This window comes from Lissotriton helveticus, chromosome 1_1 (genome assembly GCF_964261635.1).
Source record: "Lissotriton helveticus chromosome 1_1, aLisHel1.1, whole genome shotgun sequence".
In the NCBI taxonomy this organism is placed as follows: domain Eukaryota; kingdom Metazoa; phylum Chordata; class Amphibia; order Caudata; family Salamandridae; genus Lissotriton; species Lissotriton helveticus.
Window position 1 is genome coordinate 1,937,634,350 of NC_136057.1, and position 27,275 is coordinate 1,937,661,624.

General features: G+C 48.4%; 1 pseudogene; it reads right to left on the reverse strand.

Moving 5' to 3' along the window:
* LOC144766061 (UPF0711 protein C18orf21 homolog) lies at positions 1 to 26,468 on the reverse strand (annotated as a pseudogene).
* Between the last annotated feature and the right edge of the window lie 807 nt (positions 26,469 to 27,275).

Below are 27,275 nucleotides of genomic sequence, written 5' to 3' on the forward strand. Positions count from 1 at the left end.
TCAAAGAGCAGAGAGAACATTCTGCAGATCTCCTTTCTTGCTTTCCTCTTCCTCATCCTGCTTAAGTAGCATCTTTAGCCTTGAGAAGTGAAATGTACTTTTTCTTCAACTACTTTGCTGAAACAGATGGCGAAGAGTATCTGGATGAGTTTGATCTGGGATTTAAAGCATGGCAAGACAAATCTGCCTTGCTTCCAGAAGTTGAAGTATTCTTTAGTTCTGGTGGTGTCATCATGCGAAGTTTAGCCTTGGAAGTGCAGTGCTTGAGTTTGATGCTAGGAAACTTCTGGTTTCACTGGAGTGTTTGCTAAATTTTTTGCAACATTTTTCTCACATGTTGCATGTGATAACGAACATGCCTCATGAGAGTTTGTATTTTCTCGTACATTTTACTTGCTTCAGATTAATCCCGCAACTCTTTGCTTCCCATTTAAGTACTTTCTGGATGTGTGAGGTGATTTCCGTCTTGAGTTTAATGCACCCAGTACAGTTACCAGAACAAAGCTATGGAAACAAAATGGGTAAATCTTTTCATATGTGGCTTTACCTTTCCGTTTTTGGAAGCAGCTGCGTGTACATAGTAAGTGGCATGCCTCCCTGGGGCAGCTCTCAATTGCTACATCTTTGTAGAAACTACCATTCTTTTTAATGTTGATCTTCTGGTATAATGCATTGTCCACAACCAAGAGGACGTTCACAATCACGGAGTAAGAATCAGAGGTTTACACCCTATGTTGTTTTGTAGATTTGACTCTAAACCCAGAGCATGTAGCATTGAAGCCCTCTGGAATAAACTCTCCTTAAGACACTGCACATAAGCACTTTACTCTCTTCAACGTTTAGCTTCCAATGAAATCATAATGACTCTTTATATCTATCCAAGATTGGTAACAAAGATTAAGAGGTCCCAGGGGAGGGAAAGGTATGCTATCCTCGAGCCCTGAGCGATGACCAACACCTCACAACATCATGTTCTATGCAGCTCCCAGTAATTTGCATTTTAGATATATTTTAATGCCTGCGGGAAGAGCTCTTGTATTGGGGGGTCATATTTTGGCTTTGCACTTTATAATTTTATTTTTCTAGAGATTTGTGCTCAATGCGAGTTGACTGTTTCTATTGATTTTTAATATTGTCACCCGCACTTCAGCCAAAGTCCCTTCGTGGCCCTTCTGCCATTCTAAATAACACAGGGCTGAGGGCCTTTGTATCGCTTCCTCAAATGAGGTGTGAGACCAAGGTTCTGGTCCTCAGAGTTATGAATCCAAAATCATGCCAGCTACTGCGGGTCACAATTTGGTCAGGCCCGGTACCTACTTTCTGTTGGCATTACCCCCCCACCCCCAAGTTTATCTTAGTTCTCGGAGCGGATAGGTAGGTAGGAGCCCATAGCGGAATCTATGGTGAGATTTGTGTTCTCCTTCCTTACCCCTTTTGATTTAAACTTCTTTATGTAATGTTGCCCCCGGGAGACTTTACACTGGGGGTTGTCTAGGCATGATAGTGCTTTTTAGATCACGGTCTGGCGTTAGCAGCACATGCGCTGCTCTACCATGAGAGGCCTTTTGGAATCGATACGATTCCAGCGTGCACGCAGGGAGACAAACGAGACCGAGGATGTGCACGCGGGTATTGGCCCCTTTACTGGTGCCGTGATACTCAGTGGACTTTTTTTTGCGGCGCCAGTAAAGCCAGTCCTTGCGTGCACATCTTCTGTCGGCCCTGTAAAGAGATGTGCACGGGCGCGCGCAAGCCGGCATGCTTTCTGGAGAACTTCTTTCACTGGCCCTCTAAGTCAGGTCTAGGGATGTGGTTAATTCCCCAGCACGTGATGCCGGGATGAGGACACCATCCGGGGGAGCGCGCAGGCTCCATATGCTTCATGCCTGCGCTGGTGTCTGCACCGGTTAAATGTGTCTCTCAGGGTCATTGCAGGACGTGAGAGACGGGAGCCCCGTCCTTAACTGAGCTCCGCCTGCAGGCGGGGGGAACAGGGACACGCGGGGTAGCTGGGAGAGACCCCAGCTTCACCTTTAGAGACGCAGCCGCTGGTAGTGACGACGCCCAATGTTATATTGCGAGGGTATAATGTCTCACTAGGTTAATACATCCCATGCCCCCTCCCCGCACTCTATGGTGACAGGTTATAACCCTGCCTTTCACTCCCGGAGGACTATAAAATGAGTACTGTTGCACCGGCGTGTAGCATTAAACATCTGCTATAAAGTGCCGGTAGACCTACTGCTGTAAAGAAACGTTTCATAAATGCTCTTCATATCGTAAGTTAACGAATACAACGTTCCATTACCACCCCAATGCTAGGGATTCAAGGACACCACAGTGGGAAAGCTGTCACCAAGCTTTAACAGGCACCGAACTGCCCCATGAGGCTGTGTAACAGCAATAAAGAGTACCTTTCGCCGTGATGCTCGCCCCCCCTTCAGGGTGGCTTACAGTAGCATCTCACACAGGAGTAGCTTTAAAGAGCCGGTGTCACAACAACCCGGAAGTCGGCAATCACTAGCCCGGTATAAATAGCAGATGACATAATGAAGCTTCTATATGTCAAAGCGCCATATTCAGTTCATTCATCCATAAGAAGTTACTCCCCACAGTAGTGGTTAATTTGTAAAAAAAATAAAAAATAAAAAAAGAAGTCCTGGAGCTCCTGTCAGGGGGTAGCTTGCACCAGCCCATTTGTCCTATTAGCGCCGCCTAAAACAGAACCAAGTACTAACCATGAAAGAGGGGAGAGGATGTGTTGTAATGACTAGAGCTGCTGAGTTCCTAACTTTGGAACCAGGTTCAAGTCTTAGCGTTGGTTCAACATCCTGTGATTCTGGGCAAATTACTTAATCTTCCCCTCCGGCAATGGCACTGACGGGTCCACCCGCTGTCTCTTTAGGCTTTGGTTTCGCTCATGCTGAGTGGTCTCTTCGGCTGATTAATATTTATGTTAATATGGTATCAGCAGGGCATGGACACTTTGCTGTTGTTTACCTGGCAGAGCCTGTTCAGTGTAGGGAAGCACGACTGAGGCCTGGTGAGGCCTACTAATCAAGAACCATAAAGGGTGAGTTCAATTTGGATGTGAGAATCCTATAAACTAGCTTCCTTGTTTGCTCGCCAACTCAGGAGGGATGTCACTAATTTGCATGTTTCTTCACACGTTCTTACAGTACCTTTCTTTTCCTCTCCTCTTTGTTCCTCTATCTCTCCTTATTTTTCTCTGTCTCCTGCTCTCTCCCTGCCCCCACACCTATCGCTGTCAGTGTCCTTCCTCCTGTGTATGCATGTGCTCAATGCCTAACCACTTAAAAGGTCCCAAGGGCGAGACCTATTGGCTATGCCAATGCTTGTTAAGTCTTGCTTTTATTTTGTTCAAGACACTTATGGATAATATTCGCATTTTATTGTTTGTTTCTCTCACTGTTCTTTTATGGTCTATTTATTTAGATCAACAAAAAGTTTATTCTGATTATGATTCTACTGAGTAAGAAGGTCAAATTGTATTAAAAAAAACTAATCCCATGAACACATTTAGTTGCAGAATCAAATTAAAACATGTGACATACTTGAATAACTATTTATTTTAAATTCTTGTTTAAGCAATAATTTAGTATAAAATACGTTGTTTACTATGTTGTGACCAGTAGATAGCTATTCACATGTCTTTGCACGCAGCAGAGATTTCTAAACAATACTGACATGTATTTGTGAAGTTATGTAAATACCAAAATACAGTCTAAATTATAATATTGTACTGATTAAGTTAGTCTTTTTAAACTACGTTTATTCTTTTCCTGTCACAAGTTTCCATAGGGAGTCATTTAAACTGAATACAGAAATATATTCTGGTATGGACTACAAGAAACATTAAGACGTTCAAAGTAACTGGGGTATATTCTACACATTAAAAACAAAGGGGCCCATTAGGATGGCGTGTGGTGGCACCACCGCGGTGCTGGCGGGGCAGAAAAACGCCTTTTTCCGCCCGCGAGCAGCGGTACTCACGTCCACCATATTAATATAGCAAAATATAGGCCATTTCCCGTCCGCCGCGGAGCGCCGCGCATCGCCATCAAAGTGTGCCCGCCACCGCGGCGATGGGAGCCAATGGAGATTCACCACCGTGCGGAATGACATCCGCCCCGCTCCACAAATTAGGATGGTCCAAACAGGCAGACACACTGCAGCGGAGACACTGCCCAACCAGAGAAGGCGGAAACTTGACAGCGGAGCGCGATAGCAGAGACCAGGTCCACACCACTCGGTCACGACTGCCATAGACCCAGCTCTACATGTGTTTCCAATGCTGTACCTGCTACACCACTATCATCTAATGGGCCGCCGCGGTCTCCGCCTCAGGTACGCAAATACACAAATACAACACATAACACACGGGCTGACACATGGTCCAAAACCATAACAGACAGCCTGCTGGGGACAACAACACATCCACAAGGGCACCCACACATGACCCACCTGCCACCATGTCACCCCACTGCATCCTGGACAAACATCGACCACGAACCTGCAGCAACGTCCCGGTCACGTCACCGCAGCGGTCAACACATGCGCACAATGCAGAAGGCAGGGCCAGTCCAAGTCATGGGCAGGGCACAAAGACCACTGGGACACATCTCCCCCAACCACACATCAACACACCCCATCAAGTCACAGGCCAGGTGCCCATCTGTGCACCCCCATGCACAGCAACAATCAACAAGCACAGCAACAAGCAAGCACAATACACACCCTGCACCACACAACAAACAACCAGGGAGACAGCCACTGCAGGAGTGGCTGACAAGGAACACACAACACCAGTGCCTCACACACTGAAGGCTGCCAATACTTGCCAGCACATAAACACACAAACAAACACACACCTGAGAGGCCTGCACTGGCTCCCCGTCAACAAGAGGATCACCTTCAAACTCCTCATCCACGCACACAAAGCACTACACAACACCGGACCCACCTACCTCAACAACCGACTCAACTTCCACACCCCCACCGAAGCCTCCGCTCAGCCAACCTCGCCCTCGCCACAGTCCCTCGGATCCGGAAAACCACAGCCGGCGGAAGATCCTTCTCCTACCCCGCCGCCAAGACCTGGAACACTCTCCCAACCAATCTACGACAGACTCAGGACCTACTGGCCTTCAGAAGACTCCTCACGACCTGGCTCTTCGACCAGTAGCGCCCCCCCGCGCCTTGAGACCCTTACGGGTATGTAGCGCGCTTTATAAATGTAATGATTGATTGATTGATTAATTGGGTGTAGCCATAAACAGAACACACACACAGGGATGCCTGCCCAAAAACAACGCACAAACACTACAGGAACACACACAGAACCACATCAGAAACAGACATACCCTGTCAGCCAAACTGTGGAAAGGCAATGGGAGCACAGACACAACAGGAGTGCACAACCTCAACACACAGGAAAAAAACCACACACAACATACCACAAATCACACAAGAAGTGGACCAGCACAGAATTACACTGCCACATGAAACCAACCACAGAAGCACATGAAATCAAAAATGAACAAACACCACAGGATATCAGGTGAAGCACATCAGGCAATGCCAAGGCCACATACACACAGCACTGTATGCACAACAAGCAGTGTGTGCCCAACAAGCAGAGCAGTCACACACAGACATGACTGACACAACTCAACACACACAACACTAATCAGCACAGCACAAACACAACAGCACACCCAGGAAGTGAAGCAATACCGCAGCCAACACACATACATCCAACACAACAACAACAGATGCACCACTCTGGGATACAAGAGCAGAACCATCTTGACCAGAGCAGTAGGCAGCACGCACAGCTGAAGTGCACATGAGCAATCATGACTCATTAATAGCACAATAACAGCACACATAAACCATTGGGGCAATGTCCAGAGTGGAACAACACTCTTGGCCCAACAACTGCACCACAAGCAACATCTCACAAATGAAGTGATGGGGAGGCACACACACATGTAAAACAAGGGGACAGCTGATGTCAAAGTGAACTGACTTGCTTGTCAGTAGTAGACATGGAAGGGGTGTACCATACACAAATCGAGGGAGTGCACATCCACAATGGGTAGGCATAAGTGGCACACATAGGGGATGGCATCACTCCACCCACACCATGCCATACAGGAGGAGAAAAGGCACCATGTGGATGCAATGCATGAGAAACACAACTACAATGGCAGTGTGGAGCAGCAGGGCCACACAGTCTACACAAACACACTCAAGACACACGGATGATCAAACAAACACAACACTGATGTGCAAGTCACACACTTTGCACACTCATAAGTGACCAAAACAACAAGGTGGAGGCAGACAGAACAGCACGGACACACCAACACACTGCACAACAGACAACTCACACATGTCCATAGAACCATATCCACAGGGCACAACAATACAAACAACAAGCACATAACTCCTGGGTGACACGTGTGTCTTTCACAATCCAGGGGCACACACACATCCACACCCACTACAAAGTTACACCCTTCAAACTGCACACCTCTTGACTACCCAAAAGCACACATCTCATGTAGGTCATGGGACCAAGACTAAGGGCCAACACAGGATGACCATACACATACACAGCTGGGCACACATAAAGGAATAACACACACACATCATGACAGTGCCCAGCCTGCATGCAAACCTTTACGATGACTTACCACAACATTGGGTGCCCCATACAGCCTTGGGTACTGTGCCAGCACCTCGTCTACAAGGACCTCCAGCTCCTCGCTTGTGAATGGACTGGCACGGATCTTCTCTGTCCTTGCCATCCCTGTGGACATGGAACACCTGTGGTGGAAGTGGGTGGTGAGGGGTCCCAGGCAGCAAGCTCTGGAGGCAGCAGCAGGAGAGGGTCCAAGGCAGCATGCTCTGGAGGTAGCAGCAGGAGAGGGTCGAAGGCAGCATGCTCTGTGAGCAGAGGAAATGTGAGGCTCACTCCCACAGATTTATAGCCCCCTGGGATAATTTCTTAGGTGCCAAGCTGCAACAATTGGTTGTTCAGGTCTGCCTTTTTCAAACCCATCCAATGACCGCCTCCGCAGTGGCGGAGCACGCCTTCCGCGATTTTCAAAACTGCATCATGCCCCCTCAATCATCGCTCCCTTGGCTGTAGGCAATGCTCCATGGTGGTGATGCACCACAGTGGCCCGGGGTGCTCTACCGCGATGGTGCATCTTTCAAACCCATCCAATGACCGCCTCTGCGGTGGCGGAGCACGCCTTCCGCGATTTTCGAAACTGCATCCTGCCACCACAATCATCGCTCCCATTGGCTCTAGGCAATGCCCCATGGCGGTGTCACACCGCCGTGGCCAGGCGGTAACTACCGCGATTTGGGTGGCGGAGTATGCCCACTGCCATCTACCCATGTCTGCATGCCAATGACTACCGCTCTTGTGAAGGGGTGGTGGTGGTGTCACACCGCCGGGTCCAGGCGGTAGCTACCGCGATTTGGGTGGCAAAGCATGCCCACCGCCATCTACCCATGCCAATGACTACCGTACTTGTGAAGGGGTGGTGCTGGTGTCACACCGCCGGGGTCAGGCGGTAGCTGCCGCGATTTGGGTGGCGGAGCATGCCCACTGCCATCTACCCATATCTCCATGCCAATGACTACCGCTCTTGTGAAGGGGGTGATGCTGGTGTCACACCGCTGGGGTTAGGCGGTAGCTGCCGCGATTTGGGTGGCGGAGCATGCCCACCGCCATCTACCCATGTCTCCATGCCAATGACTACCGGACTTGTGAAGGGGTGGTGCTGGTGTCACACCGCCGGGGTCAGGCAGTAGCTGCCGCAATTTGGATGGCGGAGCATGCCCATCGCCATCTACCCATGTCTCCATGCCAATGACTACCGCACTTGTGAAGGGGGTGGTGCTGGTGTCACACCACCAGGGCCAGGCGGTAGCTACCGCAATTTGGGGGGTGGAGCATGCCCACCGCCATCTACCCATGCCAATGACTACCGCACTTGTGAAGGGGGTGGTGCTGGTGTCACACCGCCGGGGTCAGGCGGTAGCTGCCGCGATTTGGGTGGCGGAGCATACCCACTGCCATCTACCCATGTCTCCATGCCAATGACTACCGCTCTTGTGAAGGGGGTGATACTGGTGTCACACCGCCGGGGCCAGGCGGTAGCTACCGTGATTTGGGTGGCGGAGCATGCCCACCGCCATCTACCCATGTCTCCATGCCAATGACTACCGCACTTGTGAAGGGGGTGGTGCTGGTGTCACACCGCCGGGGTCAGGCGGTAGCTGCTGCAATTTGGGCGGCGGAGCATGCCCACCGCCATCTACCCAGGTCTCCAATCCAATGACTACCGCACTTGTGAAGGGGGTGGTGCTGGTGTCACACCGCCGGGGCCAGGCGGTAGCTGCCTCAATTTGGGTGGCGGAGCATGCCCACCGCCTTCTACCCATGTCTCTATGCCAATGACTACCGCACTTGTGAAGGGGTGGTGCTGGTGTCACACCGCCGGGGCCAGGCGGTAGCTAGAGTGATTTGGGTGGTGGAGCATGCCCACCGCCATCTACCCATGTCTCCATGCCAATGACTACCGCACTTGTGAAGGGGGTGGTGCTGGTGTCACACCGCCGGTGCCTACCGCTATTTGGGTCACATGCAATGGCAATGTCCATCGTGAACACTTCTACAGTACACAGCGGAGACATGGTTAAGGGCACATCATCGTGCACACAATGCCATTATTCCATCAAATCCACAGGTGGACGCACGTGCCATGATTGGCTATGTGTGACGTACATTGGTCTGTGCTCTCTGCCATGTCAATTATGCATTTGATGGTTGATGATGCGTGGCAGTGTTGTAGTGGACTCAACAATGTGTAACAGATCAATGTGTTGTGTGTCATTGCTGTCCTTGTGAAGGCTTGTCTCACTGTATGGTGTTGTCACTTACTTGTGCTTTCATATCTAATCATGCACACAAATGACAGTTCGCCTCCTACTGTGAACATTGTGTTGTGGATGTGTGCCAAGTTTACATGATGCATTGAGGTGTGACAGGTACAGCAGATGAATAGGAAACAGTCATGTTAATTTTGCACACATTGCCTGGATGGTACGCTACAAGGCGTACACATGTTAAATGTGGGGTTCAGTATGTGTGCATTCACATTGACCTATGTGTTGTTTGCGGCACTTGTGCATGGTAAATGGAGAGGTGTGCCCTCTGTGTGTCTCAAATGTTCACCCATGTAACCTGGAGCGTCACGCATTTCATATTGGCAGTCCTTCTTTTTCCATGACATCCTTGACGGGATGTGCTGTGGGCATCTCATGAAGGTTGTCATTGACATGTGTCCATGTTCTTCTCAACTAGGAGGAGGCCTAATCTCCTACGTCACTTGACACTGCTGGAGGACATGGAAGATGTTGCGATCATTCAAAAATTCCGCCTCGACAGACCCACCATGTAGACCCTTTGTGGCCTGTTGGAGCCCCACCTGCAGCCTCGTCGCCACTACCCAACTGCTTTCACACCAACGTACAAAGTGATGGCAGCCCTCCATTTTTTTGCAACTGGTTCCTTCCAGGAGACTGTGGCCAGCTCTGCAGGGATGTCGCAACCCATGTTCAGCCTGGTGCTAAGGGATGTACTTGCAGCCATGATGATCTATAAGGACACATACATACATTTCCCCAGGGGAGCAGAATTGGGCGTTGTGAAGGGAGACTTCTATCCGCTTGGGAACATCCCCAATGTTGTTGGTGCCATCGATTACACCCATGTTGGTCTGGTGCCACCACAGGCGACTGAGCACATTTTTAGGAATCGAAAAGATTATCACTCGATCAATGTACAGGTGGTGTGCCTTGCGGACATGATCATGCTGCATGTGTGTGCCAGATTCCCCGACTCAGCCCATGACTCCTACATCCTGAGGAACAGCATTGTGCCCAGGCTGGTGGCTAATCTGCTTCCCGAACGTGCTTGGATTTTGGGTGAGTATGTCTAGTGATATGGTGTGCTGTGTGTGTGAGCTGCTGCCCTCTGCCTGTGCAATATTGCAATGTGTGTTTGTCATTCACAGGTGACTCTGCATATCCCAGCCGTCCATGGCTGCTGAGCCCACTACGGAATCCCAGGACCCCGGCTGACGTGAGGTACAATGAGGCCCATGGCAGGACCCGTCGAGTCATTGAGCGGACTTTTGGCCTGCTCAAGTCAAGATTCCGCTGCCTTGACAGGACTGGAGGTGCACTGTCATACTCGCCTGGGAAGGTCTGCAAGATCATTGTGGCATGCCGTATGCTCCACAACATGGCCATTCACAAGGGGATTCCCCTGCTCCTGGATGATGGTGAGGACCCCAGGCCCCCGCCTGTTCAGGGCCCTGAGTCCAGTGATGAGGACAGTGGAGAGGAGGAAGGAGATGACATGCGTCAACAGCTCCTCACCCGCTACTTCACTTGAAGGTGGGTGACGAGGTACGACTTGTACATTGTCTGGTGTGATTGCTGTTGTTGTGAAGTGCTATGTGCGGATGGCACAAACAGGCACATGTTGAGTCACCTGTGTGTGGAAATGTGTCAGTGACATTTTACATGTGAACGTATACAGAACTCTGTTTGTTGACACTTGTTGCACATTGTGTTGTCTGCCTGTAGACTTATGTGGATGTTAGGTGTATTGTTATGTCTGTGATGCCACACTAACGCCAGTGACTGTTGTTCTGTTGTGTCTCCCTAGGTGCCTCAAAATTATACAGGCCTACATACTGTACATCTTTTGGATACATCATGGACATTTTGAACACTGTAAATATTGCACTAAAGACAAAGCTGCACCAATTGAAGTGTGTAAGGTATTTTATTTACAAAGTTGACGTGTGAGGGGTGCGGGCATATTTACATGAAGGTGGTGATGGAGCAGTGAGTTGACAGTCATGGTAAATGAGATGTAAGAATAGACACCACATCGATGTGGTGACCCAGTCCAACAGACAGGTGCCATTCACACGGCAGTGTGGGGAAGGACAGTGCAAACAGTCAATGCAGTGGGGAAGAGGGTTGCCATCAGGGCTGGCTCCGTGACTGGCGTGTGGCTGGTGCTTTGCCCCCAGAGACTCCCAGGCTCTTCTTTGGACGCCCCCTTGATAGCTTTGGTGGTGGGGGGGGGGGCTGTTGCATGGCCAGCGGCGTCTGAGGACTCACCCCTCTCTGTGGCTGCAGGGGAGGATGGTGCATTGTCATCTTGCAGCACAACAGAGGGTTGCGGAGGTGTTGTTTGGGACGCAGGCCTGTCCATCAGTAACGCCACTTGCTGGGGCATGCGGTCCACCATTTGTCCAATGCGTGTGTCGATGGACCTCATCAGCAGGATGAGCTCACGTAATAGTTTGTCAGACCGGCCACTTTGTCCCTGGACCTGTTCATATGCCCGGATGACTCTGGTGAAGTGGTCCAGGGATGGTGTGCCAACCTCCTGAGGTCTGGGGGTGACCCTGCCCTCCCACCTGCCCTGCTGCCATGGACCTGTTGCCTCACCACTGTGGGTCCCCGCACACTCTTCCTGCTATCCACAGTTGTTGGTGTGGCCTGGTCATCCCCTGGGACAGGGAGGGTGCTGCAGGTAGTAGTGGTGGTGGTGGTGGTGGTGGTGGTGGTGGTGGTGGTGGTGGTGGTGGTAGCGGTGGAGGTGGAGGTGGAGGTGGTGGTGGAGGTGGCAGCGGTGGAGGCACAGGCCGTGACTGCAGGGGTTTGCTGTGCTGTTGTTGTTGCAGCTGACGTGGTGGTGGGGAGTTTGGGGGCCTGGGACCTGTTGGTCCCTGGCACACCAGATGGGTCGGCCTGGAGCTCATCGTCCAAACTATCCTGGGAGTCAACACCCGAGAGTCCATGTACCGGGGGTGGAGACTGGCTCTGCTGGTCGTCGTTGTTCTCAGCAGTGAATTCTTCATCACCTGTGGATTCGATGGGGAATGGTCAGTGTTGGGCACTGTGCAAGTATTCTGTTAGCTGCGTGTCATCCACTGTCTGTACACTACACAATTGAGAGATCTTCACTATTATTATTATGTGCAATACTGTGCCTCATTACATGGTGCAGAGGTACATCAATTACTCGTACATGTCAGGTATTGATGCATTGCATGCAATTGGTGCTTTGTGTAGTGATGCAAGTCTCTCACCCACAAACAGCCAGCCCAGTGAAGATAGCTACCTACCTGTAAGTTTGTTTGGTGAACAATGCAATGGCTTCCAGGTGCTATGGGAGGGGGAGGGCTCTATCCTGCTGGGGTGTGGGACAGAGGGCATGGTGGGATTAGTAGTGCATGCCTCCCTCCCACATATAAGCCTCCCAAGCAAGATGGCTACCTACCTGAAAGTTTGCTTGGTGTACTGCGATGGCTTCCAGGTGCTCCTGGGAGGGATGGAGGGCTCCATGCTGCTCGGTGTGGGACAGGGCGCATGGTGGGAGTAGTGGTACAGGCTTACCTCCCCCAAACAGGCCTCCCAGGGAAGATGGCTACCTACCTGTACGTTTGATGAGGGTGATCCAATGGCTGCCACATGCTTGTGGGTGGGAGGGAGGGCTCCATCCTGCTGGGGTGTGGGACAGAGGGCATGTCAGGAGTAGTAGTACAGGCCTCCCTCCCACATATAAGCCCCCCAAGCAAGATGGCCCCCCAAGCAAGATGGCTACCTACCTGTAAGTTTGTTTGGTGAAAAATGCAATGCCTTCCAAGTGCTCCTAGGAGGGGGAGGGCTCTATCCTGCTGGGGTGTGGGACAGAGGGCATGGTGGGAGTAGTAGTGCAGGCCTCCCTCCCACATACAAGCCTCCCAAGCAAGACGGCTACCTACCTGTAAGTTTGTTTGGTGTACTGCAATGGCTTCCAGGTGCTCATGGCAGGGAGGGAGTGCTCCATGCTGCTGGGGTGTGGGACAGGGCGCATGGTGGGAGTAGTGGTACAGGCCTCCCTCCCACATACAGGCTTCCCAAGCAAGATGCCTACCTACCTGTAAGGTAAGGGTGGACACTGCAATGGCTTCCAAGTGCTCCTGGGAGGGGGAGGGCTCTATCCTGCTGGGGTGTGGGACAGAGGGCATGGTGGGAGTAGGAGTACAGGCCTCCCTCCCCCATACAGGCCTCCCAAGCAAGATGGCTACCTACCTGTAAGGTGAGGGTGGACAATGCAATGGCTTCCAACTGCTTGTGGGTGGGGGTGTGCTCTTTCCTGCTCCGGTGGGGTGGGCCAGGGAGTGTGGTGGGAGGAGTAGTACAGGCTGCCTGTGCTCATGCTCTCATGGTAATATTGGTGGCTATGTTTAGGGTAAATGGGAGTGAGTGAAGGTTGGATCTGTGAGACAGGTTTTTGGTGGGTGTGTGATGGGATTTGTCTTGGGTGGTGTGGGCTTTTGTTTGTGCAAGACAGTACATATCGGTGTGTTGGTTAACATTTGTTTGTACTTACCAGCCTCCACTCCCCCGGATACTCCTGTGAGACTCTCAGGATGCAGTATGGCAAGCACCTTTTCCTCCCATGGTGTGAATGTTTTCTGTGGGAAGGGAGGGCCACTGCCAGTCTGGTTAGCCAGCTCCCAGTTCTTGCTCCTCCTCTCTTTGACAACCCTCTTCAGATCATGCCACCGCTTCATGATCTCCTTCTTGGATCAGGGGGGTGGTCCCTACTGCAGTGACTCTTTGAACTATCCTTTCCCACATTTGTGTCCATGTGGCTAATGGCGTCTGTTGGACCAGGCTACCAAACAGTTGTGGTTCCACTCTCACTATCTCATTTACCATGACTGTCAATTCACTCTGTGTGAATGTGGGCATGTTCTGTGATGTCATGGTGTGTGGTGTTTGAAGTGTTTGTGGGTGCAGGGGTGTAGGTGGTGGGTGTGGTGTTTTTGTGTGAGGTGTGTTATGTGCTGGGGGATTGTTGGTGCTGGTGTGATGGTGGTGGTGGTGGGTGTTCTGTGTTGTCTTGTCTCTCCTGTCAGGTCTGGTGTGTGCCCTTCGATTCTGGAGTGTTGCAAAGGATTGTGGTCAGTGAAGGGGACGGTTTTATACTCAGCTGTGTGGGTGTGTCATAATGGGGTATTGCTGTCAGGTGTGTTGTGGGAGTTGTCCTGGAATTTGTATGTTTTTGTTTGGCATTTAGAGATTTTTTTCATTTGGATGTGGTTTGTGTATTTGGGGGGCATGGCTACATTTTTTATGTGCACTGTTTGCCTTTTTTGTGGTATTTTTGCATTGTCCGCCATGTTTTATGAGGATTGTCCGCAGCGGTGGCCATGCTCCAGCCCTCCCGCTGGCTCTCCCATTCACTGGTGTGTGTGACCGTGGCGGTCGGAAACAGCGGTTCGTACCGCGGGACCATCGGGGATATACTAATTTCCTGTGCGGTGTCTCCGCTTTGCTTGCGGCGGGTTGTAGCTTTTACGCTGCGTTTCCAACCGCCGCCGCCTTTTTTTGGACGTCACCACCCACGTAGGGCGTTTTTTGTTGGCCCGCTACTGCCGCGGTCAGTCTTTTTTGGCGGTTGTTCCTAATCTGACCGCAGGTTTATCCGCGGTCCCGGCGGGCGGTTGTTTCCCGCCTTCATGGTGGTCGGGGTGGTTTTCCGTCCGCCATCCTAATGGGGCACAAAGTTATTTAAGTCGAAATACACTTTGTAGAAGCATTAGAAATGGAACAAAGAGATACAATTAAAGAAATAATTCTTCCATTTTTTGTCAGAAATTTAACCCAAAGAAAAAGAAAACCTTTCAAAATGCCCTTAGAAACGTGTTCCAGAAATACCACTAAGAAATATATCTACCTAATCACACAGGTAAATATATTTATTAAAAATATTGCAATATTTTAATATAAATAAAAACATCTCTTCCTTCCCATATAAGTGAAAATCCATAAATAACAAATATTGTTTCCTCTAACAGCACTAATTAGTGTTTTAAATCCATCTATAGGGTGCTACATTATCAATTAAAAAACAAGTATAAAGTCACCAGAATGAGATTGACTTCCTGCATTAAAATTGAGGCATGGTCTGCTGAGTCCGCCTTGTGGGGGTAGGCAGGTTTAAGGAGGGGACAAAATGAAAGGCAGGGCATTGCCCCTTTGAACATTTGTAAACCCCAATTGTCTGATGTGATAGTTTTCCAGCTTGGAAGGAAATATTGGACTCTGTCTCATATTAGTTGGCTCCAGGTCTCAGAAAGCGAATCAAAAATGCTCGGGTCGCAGGAAGAAATAGGAAAAGATTTGGAGACCATGGCGGAAATATAGGGAGGCGGGAGGGGGCTCTGAGATTGATACAGAGCACCGGTTGCACTGGGCTTTTACCTGAATGCTTCAGCGGTAATTTTTAAACATATAATTAAGTATTTTACTTCATTTGCGGCGATCCTTTACTGGTTTTACTCGTTTTTCGTCTTGTCCACTAAACAGATTTGCTCATTACTCACCAGACCACCCTGAGAACACTTGGCGCCCTGCAGTCTCCCCGTTCCACCGTCAGTCATTAGCGCACTGTTTGGTGTGGAGGGAGACTCCGGGGGACAGCCGTTTTTTCCGAGTGCCTCACTTCCTGCCAGGTTTGAAAAGTGAAGGGGTTTTGTCCTATACGGGACCGGGTAGGACAATACAATAATATTTATACTCAAAGGACACCCGGTCACGATTGAATCCTGCTATTCTTTTATTGAAAGCAGATTACATACCCTAAATAATTAATTATTGGGTATTGATCAATTAGTTGGACGTTTAAGTTATTCATCACTTTATACGCATTTGAAGTAGTCCAAGATTTTCACATTGTCATACATATATATAAAAAATCAATTCATTACACACAATTATATACAATTTATACATAACCCAATTAAATATTTGACATATTATACAGTAAATTTCAAAAATCAAATCATAAAGAGTACCCTAATAACTAATTCAATACAGTCCTAAAAAGCGATTTATTCTTCAGATGTTTAAGGACTGATCTCACAGGGGCAATTATTAATTGATTCGGTTTATACATTATTCTATTTATAGCCCTTTGCGAGTATAGGAAGTTCATGTAACAGCCGACGCGTTTCCAACCCCGTGTTCTCTTTTGACGGGATTTTCCTCAGGGCCTTTACCGGGTACCTGTGTGTACATAATTAAGGAACAATTCAATGTTTGACCTTCACCTTACTTCTGTTTAAATTATGTCAGTTCTTGGTAAAGTGTTACCTTATTGAAACTTGTGCATAGGAAGTTTCTTATCACTTCGAGCTCTGAAAGGGCGCCTAATTTGTTCTGTAAAAGTAAAGAAACACTGTTTCTAACTTTGCGTGGGGGACATCTAATATTCAACTGCTTCAGATTTTAATGCATGCGGACTTACTTATTCACTCTTGGTGGCGGATCCTGACATATATGCTATTGTCGTCCGAAATTCAATTTGTGGAGAGGCGGCGGAGTCTGTTAATCGGTAAAAGGGGAAATGTTTCACTATTTTTACAACTTCCTGCCAGGGCCATCTACAGCCGCCATCTTGGGCAGGTCAGCGGTCTAGTGTCTCCATTAGCCAGCCCGGGCACTACAAATGCAGCAAAAGCCGCGAACGCGCAAAGATTGATGCAGAGCACAGGTTGCACTGGGCTTTTACCTGAATGCTGTAGCGGTAATTTTTAAACATATCATTTGGTATTTTACTTCAATTACGGCGATCCTTTACTGGGTTTACTCGTTTTTCATCTGGTCCACTAAACAGATTTGCTCATTACTCACCAGACAACCCTGAGAGCACTTGGCGCCCTGCAGTCTCCCCGTTCCACCGCCAGTCATTAGCGGACTGTTTGATGTGGAGGGAGACTCCGGGGGCCAGCCGTTTTTTCTGAGTGCCTCACTTCCTGCCAGGGCCATCTACAGCCGCCATCTTGGGCATGCCAGTGGTCTAGTGTCTCCGCTATTAGCCAGCCCGGGCACTACAAATGCAGCAAAAGCCGCGAACGCACAGCAGGCGCGCCGCTGGCGCGCTAAAGGCAAACCCGTCTGCGCCCGTACGCGCCTCGCCCAGGCCCACGGCCTGTTACCCTGGCAGTCAAAAAATAATTCCAAGCGAAAAATCACTATCATATACTAGCACTCAGCTAATGAATTTAAATAATATCTATAACAATCATCATTGCTCCCCTTTTAATGAGGATGCACTATTCAATAAGCCACTTTCCACATGCCCAAACTGTTTGTTTAATATAGAACCAATTAGGCCATCTTTCTTTTCTAGTACACATATTTCCCTACCAAAACCAGATATTATTTATTTTGCACTTTTAAATGTTCGTTCTCTTTCTAAGCACAAGCTTGAAATACACAAATGTCTTATTAGTCTGAATTTGGACTTTCTATTCTTGACTGAGACCTAGGGTGATTCCTCCTCTGGTCCCAACTTCTGCGCAGCCACCCCTGAAGGCTACTGCGTATTCAGAATGGACAGAACGCAAAAAAAGGGTGGGGGCTTAGCAATTATTTATCGTGATAAATATGCAATTAAAACTGACACCCCCAACTTCTCAGCTTGCGAAGCATTAACTTTCTCAGTCCCGCTTTCAAATAATCAATCTTTCAGAGGAACCCTACTATATCGCCCACCAGGCTCGCGAACTGATTTCCTTGCGGAACTTCACACTTTACTAGAATCAACAGCAGGAACCCCAGATTATACTATCCTGGGAGATTTCAATTTTCATTTAGAGTGTCACAATGACAAGGAATCCTCCTCTCTTATTACAGACCTCCTATCAGTAGGTCTGCATCAGCTAGTCACTTCCCCCACCCACAGAGCGGGCCATATCATGGATGGTCTTTTTACCAACAACAGCAACATCTCTCTCTCCTCAGTCATACCCTTGTCCTGGACAGATCAAGCTGCAATAATCTGCACCATCCAGATTAGGAAACCCAACTCTAGGGGTAAGGGTTCCCACATATCTAAACACATTCGGGCATGGAATAACATTGATGCTCAACTATTGCAAGAATCTCTTTCCTCTTCCCAATATAGAACTTCAGAAAACCCCGAAATAGCATCTAACAACTACTCTACCTGGTTACATGATACCTTTTCTGCTCTAGCACCACCTAACAAAGTCTCCACTAATTGAAGGGTCCATTCCGCACCGTGGTTCTCAGAGGAACTAAGACTTGAGAGACAACGCTGCAGAAATTTAGAGAGACACTGGTGTAAAGACTATAATAGCAACACCAAAACACTATACAAAGAGGCAATGACAAAATATAAACATCTTATTGTCACAGAAAAAAGTAAATACTATCTTACAAAAAATAAAACTGGCCCAAAACTCCACCAAGGAACTATTTCAGGTAGGAACCAAACTCTCCCCACCCCCAACAGGTACTTCTGTAGAAATCTCTCAAAATGTATGCAATTCTCTAGCCAATTTCTTTAAAAAGAAGGTTAGTCACATTTATTCAAACTTCGCCACTCAGGCTAACTTAGAATCACCTACGTCTAACAATTCATTTAACATCTCCTTCACCACCGCATTCTCAGAACGTGCTCAGCTTTCATTTGAGCAGGTACGAGAGCTTGTTCTCTCTATAAAATCTGGTTCCCCCTGGATCCCTCTCCCCCTTCCATTCTTAAACTAATTCTGAACCATATCGCCAGAATCCTTGGTGATATTTGTAACCTAATGTTTGACACCGATGTTTACCCATCAGCTTGGAAAAAGGCTATTATCAAACCCTTACTCAAGAAATGTAATCTTGATCTGTTAGAACCTACAAATTATAGATCTATAGCCTGTCTCCCTTTCCCATAAAAAATGGTTGAAAATATTATGAATTTACAACTAGCCCAATTCACCGATAACAATAATCTGCTCGATGATACTCTATTTGGATTTAGGAAAGGGCATGGGATGGAGACAGCCCTCATTAAGGCCTCGGACGAGATCAAGATGATCTTGGATAAAGGTGGAGCGGCAGTCCTGATCCTGTTGGATCTGTCCGCGGCTTTTGACATGGTTGATCATGCCATCCTGATCGACCGTGTCTCTGCTTTTGGCATTGAGCAAAAGACTAGAGCTTTATTAACCTCATTCCTCACTAATCACACTCAGTCTGTTAAGTTGGGTGAATTTTATTCTCCGATTTTTTCTCTCCCATGCGGGGTGCCTCAGGGATCCTCCCTAAGTCCGACCTTATCTAATATCTACGTGTCAGACCTAGCCAGGATCAATAAAACCTACGGGATGAGGTTAAATTCCTACGCCGATGACACCGAAATCGTGTTGGCAGTCCACAATGATGGACCAAAAGTGGCAGCAAATTTTCAAGAGTGGATGCAAGAAATCAGTTCCTGGATGTCACGGAACTGTCTGAAGTTGAACTCCGATAAAACGGAGGTAATGACCTTCGGTAGTTTATCCCCCAGCTGGTTCCCAACTTGGTGGCCAACTGAGATGGGTCCCCCTCCGCAACCAGTCACTAAGGTTAGGAATTCAGGAGTGATGTTTGATGATAAGCTTTCATTTACACACCATGCAAATGCGGTGGTGTCTTCATCTTTCTTCAACCTCAAAATGATTAGGAAACTCCTCCCTTTCCTCCCTCTTAGCGCAGGTAAAATCCTTATGTGCACACTGGTCTTATCTAAGATCAATTATTGCAATGGCCTCCTCCTAAATGCTCAGCAGAAAGTTTTGAACAAGCTGCAATTGGTCCAAAACACAGCAGCCAGAATACTGTCAGGCACGCCCAAGTTTAAATCCATTTCTCCGATTATACTCCAACTTCATTGGCTATCGGTCAGGAACCGAATTAAATTTAAGGCTCTATGCATTGCATACAGGGCAACCAACAACTCTGGACCTGAGTTTTTGAGAAGATCATTATGCCTGTACATCCCTAACAGATCCTTGCGTTCCTCCTCAGCTCGCCTTCTAACTGTTCCTCGTACAAAGAAATCATCACGGGGTGACAGACGCTTCTCAGTTGCTGCAGCAAAATTATGGAACACCTTACCTCCTCGCATTAGGGCCAGCCCCTCCCTTCCTTTTTTAGGAAGCTAGTGAAAACGTGGCTTTTCAACCAGTAATCAATCATTCCAACAGTTGCTCCACTGTCTTTGCAGCGCCGAGACATCTTCGTGTATTTGTGCGCTATACAAATTGCACAAATAAATAAATAAATGAATAATCATGTACGTGTTTAACCCAATTGTGTACTGTTGTGCTATCTTTCCTTTTTCACCACAATGCATTTTTCCAACTTGTCTATTGATTATCGACCACTGTAACTTGGTACTAAGAGCAAAGTTTAATAAAAAGAATTATTAAAAAAAACATCCTCGGGTCACTGCACCAGGAGAGGATGAAGTAGAAGATTGCTGCCCCTGCTGGTGTGAGTGGTTTCAACCCCCACTACGTCCTCTGCCATGAAAAGTCTGAATCAGTTTCTTCTGCGGCTGAGAGGATTGGCTATATGTTAAGCCATTTGAGTAGCCCCTAAACTTCTATATTGTTGGGGGAACTGGTGGGCTGATGATAACCTAGCAACAGTGCTGTGGTGCGACTTTCTTTATATTGCTCTAGTGCCAAATCAGCCTTCTCCCCAAAGAGCCTAGTGCAACCAACAGGCATGCCATTAGGTTTTGCCTGGATTTCCTTGGAGAATCCAGTTGCTTGCATCCAACATGACATCAAAGCACCATGTTGGTACCTGTAAGAAACTGGACTATTATTTGGGTGGCTGACTAACCACCTCAAGGAACAGTCACAACCCTTGTCAGGGTGACCCATGAAAATCACTCAATTAACCTGAGCACAACCCCCTGCTAGCTATGGCACAAAGCAGACAATCATAAGTTGCAAATCAGTAATAAAGTCAAAATTCAAAACGATAAACATAACAAACCAAATCAGAAACAGAGTAAAATTTCATAAACAAAATGTCAAATATCTAATCTAACAAGGGGAGCTGAAGGTATGAATTTTTTAAATTTTAAGTAGGAAAAGCACCAAGATTCACAAAGTGCCAATGATATTCAATGGTTGTGGTAGATAAAGACCTTGGCACAAATTGAGGCTGGTTGCAAAGGAGGGTGAGTGCGATTCACCAACCAGGCTCATCCTGCTAAAAGCAGTAAGGCGACACTCCTCCGCCTGTACAGAGGAGCCGCCACTGTACGATATTTTTCTCCTCGATATTTTTGATACAATATTTTGGTTCAAGATATTTCTGTTTCCCGTACTCTGTCTAAATGCAACGGTTTATTGTTTTCTGAACACCACCTCGCAGAGTAGAGGCTAAGATATAGAGTCCCAAAGGAATGAACCGGTGAGACTGCTTCATGAATTGTTACTGTCTCCATACAGGCCGCTTTAGCTTTATATTGCTGCATGCTAATGTAACCGATCAACCTTTACAGGGAAGTGGCACGCCAACGACGGGACCCTGTTTACACTCTGTGCCACTGAATTCACTTTACGACTCTGTTGTGACAAAGTAGTGCCTGTAATTTCAGAAGCTTGGATTAAAAGCACCACCATGTGACTTCTTGTGTGCATTACAGGTATTTAATAACAGTGCAAGCAAGACCTGCTGCACTTTCTAATGCTTGTTTCATCTAGACAGGAGCAGCAACATTCTTTTTGGGGAGGAGAGGCCATAGGAGTATGGTTGAGTGGTACTGGAACAACAGTTCAGAAAGATGATACGTGGTTTTGCAATCCACACTTTCATGCTTTCCCATGGAAGGCGACAATTTACAGACTACCTAAAGATGCATCGGCTACACCTCCTCTTCGTGAGCTGCACTGGCTAAAGGTGGAGAAACACATTCAATTCAAGGCATTATATGTTTTTAAAGCAAGGTCACCTACTGCTCCCCTCTATATCACTAACTTGATAACTGCGTATCAGCCTGCTGGCTGCCTGCGCTCTAGTATCCTATCTCTGTGCACTGTTCCCAGATTTAAACTGTCTCACATTAGAGGGTGCTCCTTTGGGCATTTAGGCCCTAAACTCTGGAATACTCTTCCAGAACACTTAAGATCCTGCACTTCATTGCCCACTTTTCGCAGACAGTTGAAAACTTGGCTGTTCTGATTTACCTGTCCCTGAGCCTCCTTATCTGTTGCTAAAGCGCCGGGAAACCCTGTGTTGGGTTGCTGTTGCGCTATACCTAAAGAGGAGGAATCTGAGCTCCAGGAGATTCATAAGACGGTCTCTGACCGGAGCTGGTTACAATCATTGAGTCAGATTGTATTGCTATATAGTGCTTACTACCCCTATGTGGGGGCACAGAATAGCTTGCCTACATAAGAAGCATGCATAGGTTGAATGGCTGGAAGTGGGTTGTCTTTTCTTTGATCCTTTGTGGGAAGTGTTTTCATCTTGTGTAAGATGATCACCAAGGTGTTGGGACAGTGTTATGGGGTGCAGTGGTTAGCAGCGTGATGGATGAAGAAGTGTAAGGAAGAGGCACTCAGTTTATTGGTTTCAGTAAGCAGGTAGCTTTGAACCACTCTGCAGGTCCCTTTAATTATTTCTTGATCACAATTCTATATGCAGGTTACAGCACTCGGTTGTCCATTCGGAGATATTTTGTTTAAAGTTTATTATTCATGGTGGGGTAGGGCCGAAACCCTGAAAATGATGGTGGCTCCACTGGTGAACTACCTGGCAAGTATGTTGCCAATGACTTTTTAACCAGGGTTGACAATTTTGTTGGTACCTTCCTGTGGCAGGGGAAGAAACCCAGGATATCAATGAAGAAGCTACAGCTATCTCAAGAAAAAGGCGGCCTGGGTCTCCCCAGCTTCAGAAATTATCAAACTGCGTTCCTATGTAAACAAGGAGCACATTGGCTGATTAAAGACTCGGCCTACACCCCGCTGTGGCTGGATGTTGAGAAATCCCTGATTGATAATGTTCCCCTCCCATCCCTACTCACTATGGATCTCTCCCACCTTCCTCACTCTAAATACATTTTATTAAACACAAGACGTGCCCTCTTACGGCTCGATCAATCCCACAAAACCGGCTTAAAAATTAAAATGACTACCCTGGTAGCCTCGTGGCGTAACCCCTCACTTAAGATTGAAGGAAAACTCCTCCAATGGGAATATTGGTCCAAGAAAGGTGTCAATTTGGTGAGTGACCTATATGATGGGATACACCCTTTACCGTTCTCCTAGCTCCAGGCCCTACATAATCTGGCATCGATAGATTTTTATGATTTTTTGAAACTAAAAGTCCTCTTATCAACACGCTCTCTTAAACCATATGATCCCTGGCTTAAGACCCATATGACACGTATCATGGCGGCTGGTCATTTTGTCTCAAAAACATATAAACTTCTCCTTCCTCTTCCTAGAAAGGCCCACAGGCGGAGTGAGATCCGATGGGAGTCGGAACCCAAGTCTACGTGCTTGATGTTTGACTGGGACACTATTCACACCACTGCTTTCTTTTTTTTATTTTTTTATTTTGCAGAGTCACAGTGATCAAGTAACAAATACTCAGGCACCCTCAATTGTCACGGATAGCGCCCCTCATTCCCCACCGGTGGATACACGGCCATTAAGCCCACACCCCGGAGGTCGGGCGGCAATTTTCAATCAAGCGCTTTCATGTTGACCATAGTATTTTCAGAACCGTACAAGGGCCAATCTCAACCTCTGCAGATTTTTCCTTTGCTGAAAAACTCCCGGCTCCCCCCCCCTGTGAACAGTGAAAAACTTAGGTAAATTGTTCCTTCAAACTAAATGCAGAAAGAAAACCAGCAGCCGCAACATCCTCCCACCCACCCCCCCCTCCGCCCACGTCCGCTATGTCGATTTTATATCCGCATCACCACACTTCCCAAGTACCGCACCCCAATTCTCGGGTGCGTTAGTCATTCCGCAGCTTCTCCCTGCCACCATTCCTCAGACCCGGCACTTCCCCCCCACCCTCAACCAGCGTATCCACACTCACAGCCCTCCATCTAGACCTCGGTACCTTCTCCATTTCGCCCAAATTCTACGGAATTTTTTAGGGCAGCCCCTAGCCTTATACGTCACCCGTTCGGCTGCCATGTACATGTCAAGCCCCCTTCTCCACTCCCCCATGTCGGGTGGCTCTGGTGCTCCCCAATGTTTCGCAATGTCTCGTTTTGCCACCACCAGTGCCAAGACCAGGAATACAAGAAGGGGGCGTGCCAGGTCTACCTCGTTAGTCATACCCAATAGAGCTAATTTGGGCTCTTGCGTGATTGAGACCTCTAGGACCTCATCCAATTCTTTGAACACCTGGGTCCAGTATGTTTGTATGACCCTGCATGACCATAATGTGTGGTAAAAACCCCCAGTCTCCTGAGTGCATTTAAGACAGCTTGGGTCCTCAATTTTCCCCATTCTACAAAGCCGTTGTCTGTCATAGTAGGTTCTATGGAGTACATTCAGTTGAATCAATCGTAGTCGGGACTTGATAGCTACCTCCCGTGGATGCATCAGTACTGTATCCCAGTCCAGGTCCTCCATCACTCCCACCTCCGCTTCCCAAGTGGCCCTGAGTTTTGCCAAATCCCCCAGCATATGGTTAGTCAAAGTCTTATATGTCAGGGATACTGCCTTCCCCTGCATCTGTTCCTGTAAAAGCCTCCCCTCCAGAGGTGCATACTCTGGGATGTCTACGAGCGGGATTTTTTGGGCCTGCCAGGCGTGTCGTAGTTGCATATATTTAAACTGTTGTGTGTTGTGGAGCCCGAATTCTGACTTAAGGGTCTGAAACGATTTGAATTCCCCCTTGGCAATGACATCCCCTATAGTGGAGATGCCAATGTCATCCCATCTCTGGAAACCTTTTAGTTTGTGGAGTTCCGTTAACCACTGGCAATGCCATAGCGGCGTCTGTCTTGTTGGCTTTTTATCCCATCCCATACGACGGTTAGCCTTCCTCCACGCGTACAGTGTCACCGACGTGGCCGGGAGGAGGGAGGTCCGTCCCGGAACCCCATAGAGGAAACACAGTAAATTTTGGGCCGACATTGTATCTCTCTCCAGAGCGTACGTTGGGTGATCCGCCGGGGCATGGAGCCAATCATTTATTGGTGTCAGATGTTCCGCCCAGTAGTAGGCCTCCAGATTCGGGAGTGAGATCCCACCGCTGTACTGATGTCTCTGGAGAGTGGATAGAGCCACCCTAGCGTGCTTACCTAACCAGAGAAAGGATCTCAAATCTGCATGGATCCTACGGAAGACCGACGCCTGTATGGGATAGTACTCATTTTGCAGAGCGTAGAGGAATTTTGGCAACGTGACCATTTTATACATGGCCGCCCTTCCAAAGAGAGTCAGCGGAAGCTGTCTCCAACGGTTCATATCCGCCACTGCATTAAGTATGATTCTTTCGACGTTCCTACTAAAGGACAGGGCCTCATTTACTGTAATGAAGATCCCGAGGTATTGAAAGCCCTCAGTGGTAGTCAGAAGGTCGTCTGGCAGAAATCCCCATCGATCGCACCCCCCAGGATCATAAAGCACTGATTTGTGCCAGTTAATTTTGTGCCTGGCCACCCTGCCGTAGCTTGCTATTTCTCGGAAGAGCTCTGGGATCGTGGTTTCCGGTTCTGTTATGTAGAGTAGAACGTCGTCTGCGTAGAGTGAGATTTTCTCAGGCATCGAGTCAGTGGCGCCTCTTGCAAAACCGCAGATATCAGTGTTCTGTCGGACCCTGGCGGCCAGTACCTCTATTGTAAGCGTGAACAAGAGGGGGGACAGGGGGCATCCTTGTCTGGTACCTCTCTGTATCTGAAACTCTCGAGATAGAGTCCCATTCACCCGCACTCTGGCCTTGGGGGCAGTGTAAAGGAGCCGTATCCACCGAATGAAATTGGGCCCAAAGCCGAACTTACTGAGAACAGCGAAAAGAAAAGGCCAGTGTACTGCGTTGAACGCCTTTTCGGCATCTAAGGAGAGGAACCAGTGGGGGTCAGCGCGGCCCCGCACCTCCTGCAGCCAGTTATGTGTCCTTCTAAGATTGAATTTGGTGGCCCTGTCTGGTAGGAACCCCGATTGATCTAGATGCACTAGATTTGTGATCACAGCTCACAGTCGGGTAGCCATGATGGTAGCCAACAGCTTCACCTCAATGTTCAGTAGGGAGATGAGTCTATATGAGGCGCACTCCACACGTGGTTTGCCCTCCTTGTAAATCGGGACAATCGTTGCCCTCACCAAGTCAGGGGGTAGCTCCCCCTCCTCGAAGGTGCCTGCGAAGAGTCCCCCAAGATGTCGCGACAGTAGGTCTGCTGTCCGCTTGAAAAGCTCTGCCGGGAAGCCATTGGGTCCCGGGGTTTTGCCGGGCCTCAATCTGATAATGGCCTCCGTGATGTCATCCACCGTTATGGCCGTCTCCAGGGCCTCCATTGACTCGGGGGCAGGGACGGCAGGTCTGCCGCTTCTAGGTAGCATAGCGCCTCCTCCTGTGTGGCAAGGTCACGCGCCGCATAGAATTCCTCAAAGTGCGTGGCAAAAGTTTCGGCTATCTCCCTATCCGTGTGAACTATAGCCCCGTTTCCGGCTTGCACTCCGTCAATCCATCTCGCCGCTCTCTATTTCCTGCTGAGCCATGCCAAAAGCTTCCCGGACTTGTCCCCTACGTCATACAGCCTGTGGACGGTGGCAAGGGCCTGTGTCTTCGCTTCGTCGTTCACTAATTCCCTATACTGATTCTGGACATCCAGCAGCTTTCTAAGGGTCTCTTCGCGTTTTTGGGCGAGATGTTCCCTTTCTCTTTCTAGGATCGTCTGTTCCAGGGCAGTCACCTCTGCCTGGAGTTTACGTCTTTCTTCACCCCGCCTAGAATGTATCCTATCCCTAAGGACCGGCTTCAGGGCTTCCCACAGGGTGACCTTCGAGTCCACTGTGCCCACATTCTCCGCCAAGTACACCTTAATGTCAGCCCGTATACCTTTAAGGAAAGTCGCATTTTGTAGATCCCAGGCTGCCAGGCGCCAAGTTCCCGTGTGTCTAGCCTGGTCTCGTCCTACCCTTACATACAACGGTGAATGATCTGATATACCCCTGGCCCTGTATTCTGCAACATCATCTATTCTTAGGTAGAGACGGGACATAAAAACATAGTCAAGGCGCGAGAACACCTTATGTGTCCCGGAGTAGTGTGAGTATGCTCGTGTTGTCGGGTGAAGCCACCTCCAAATATCTGTAAGTCCT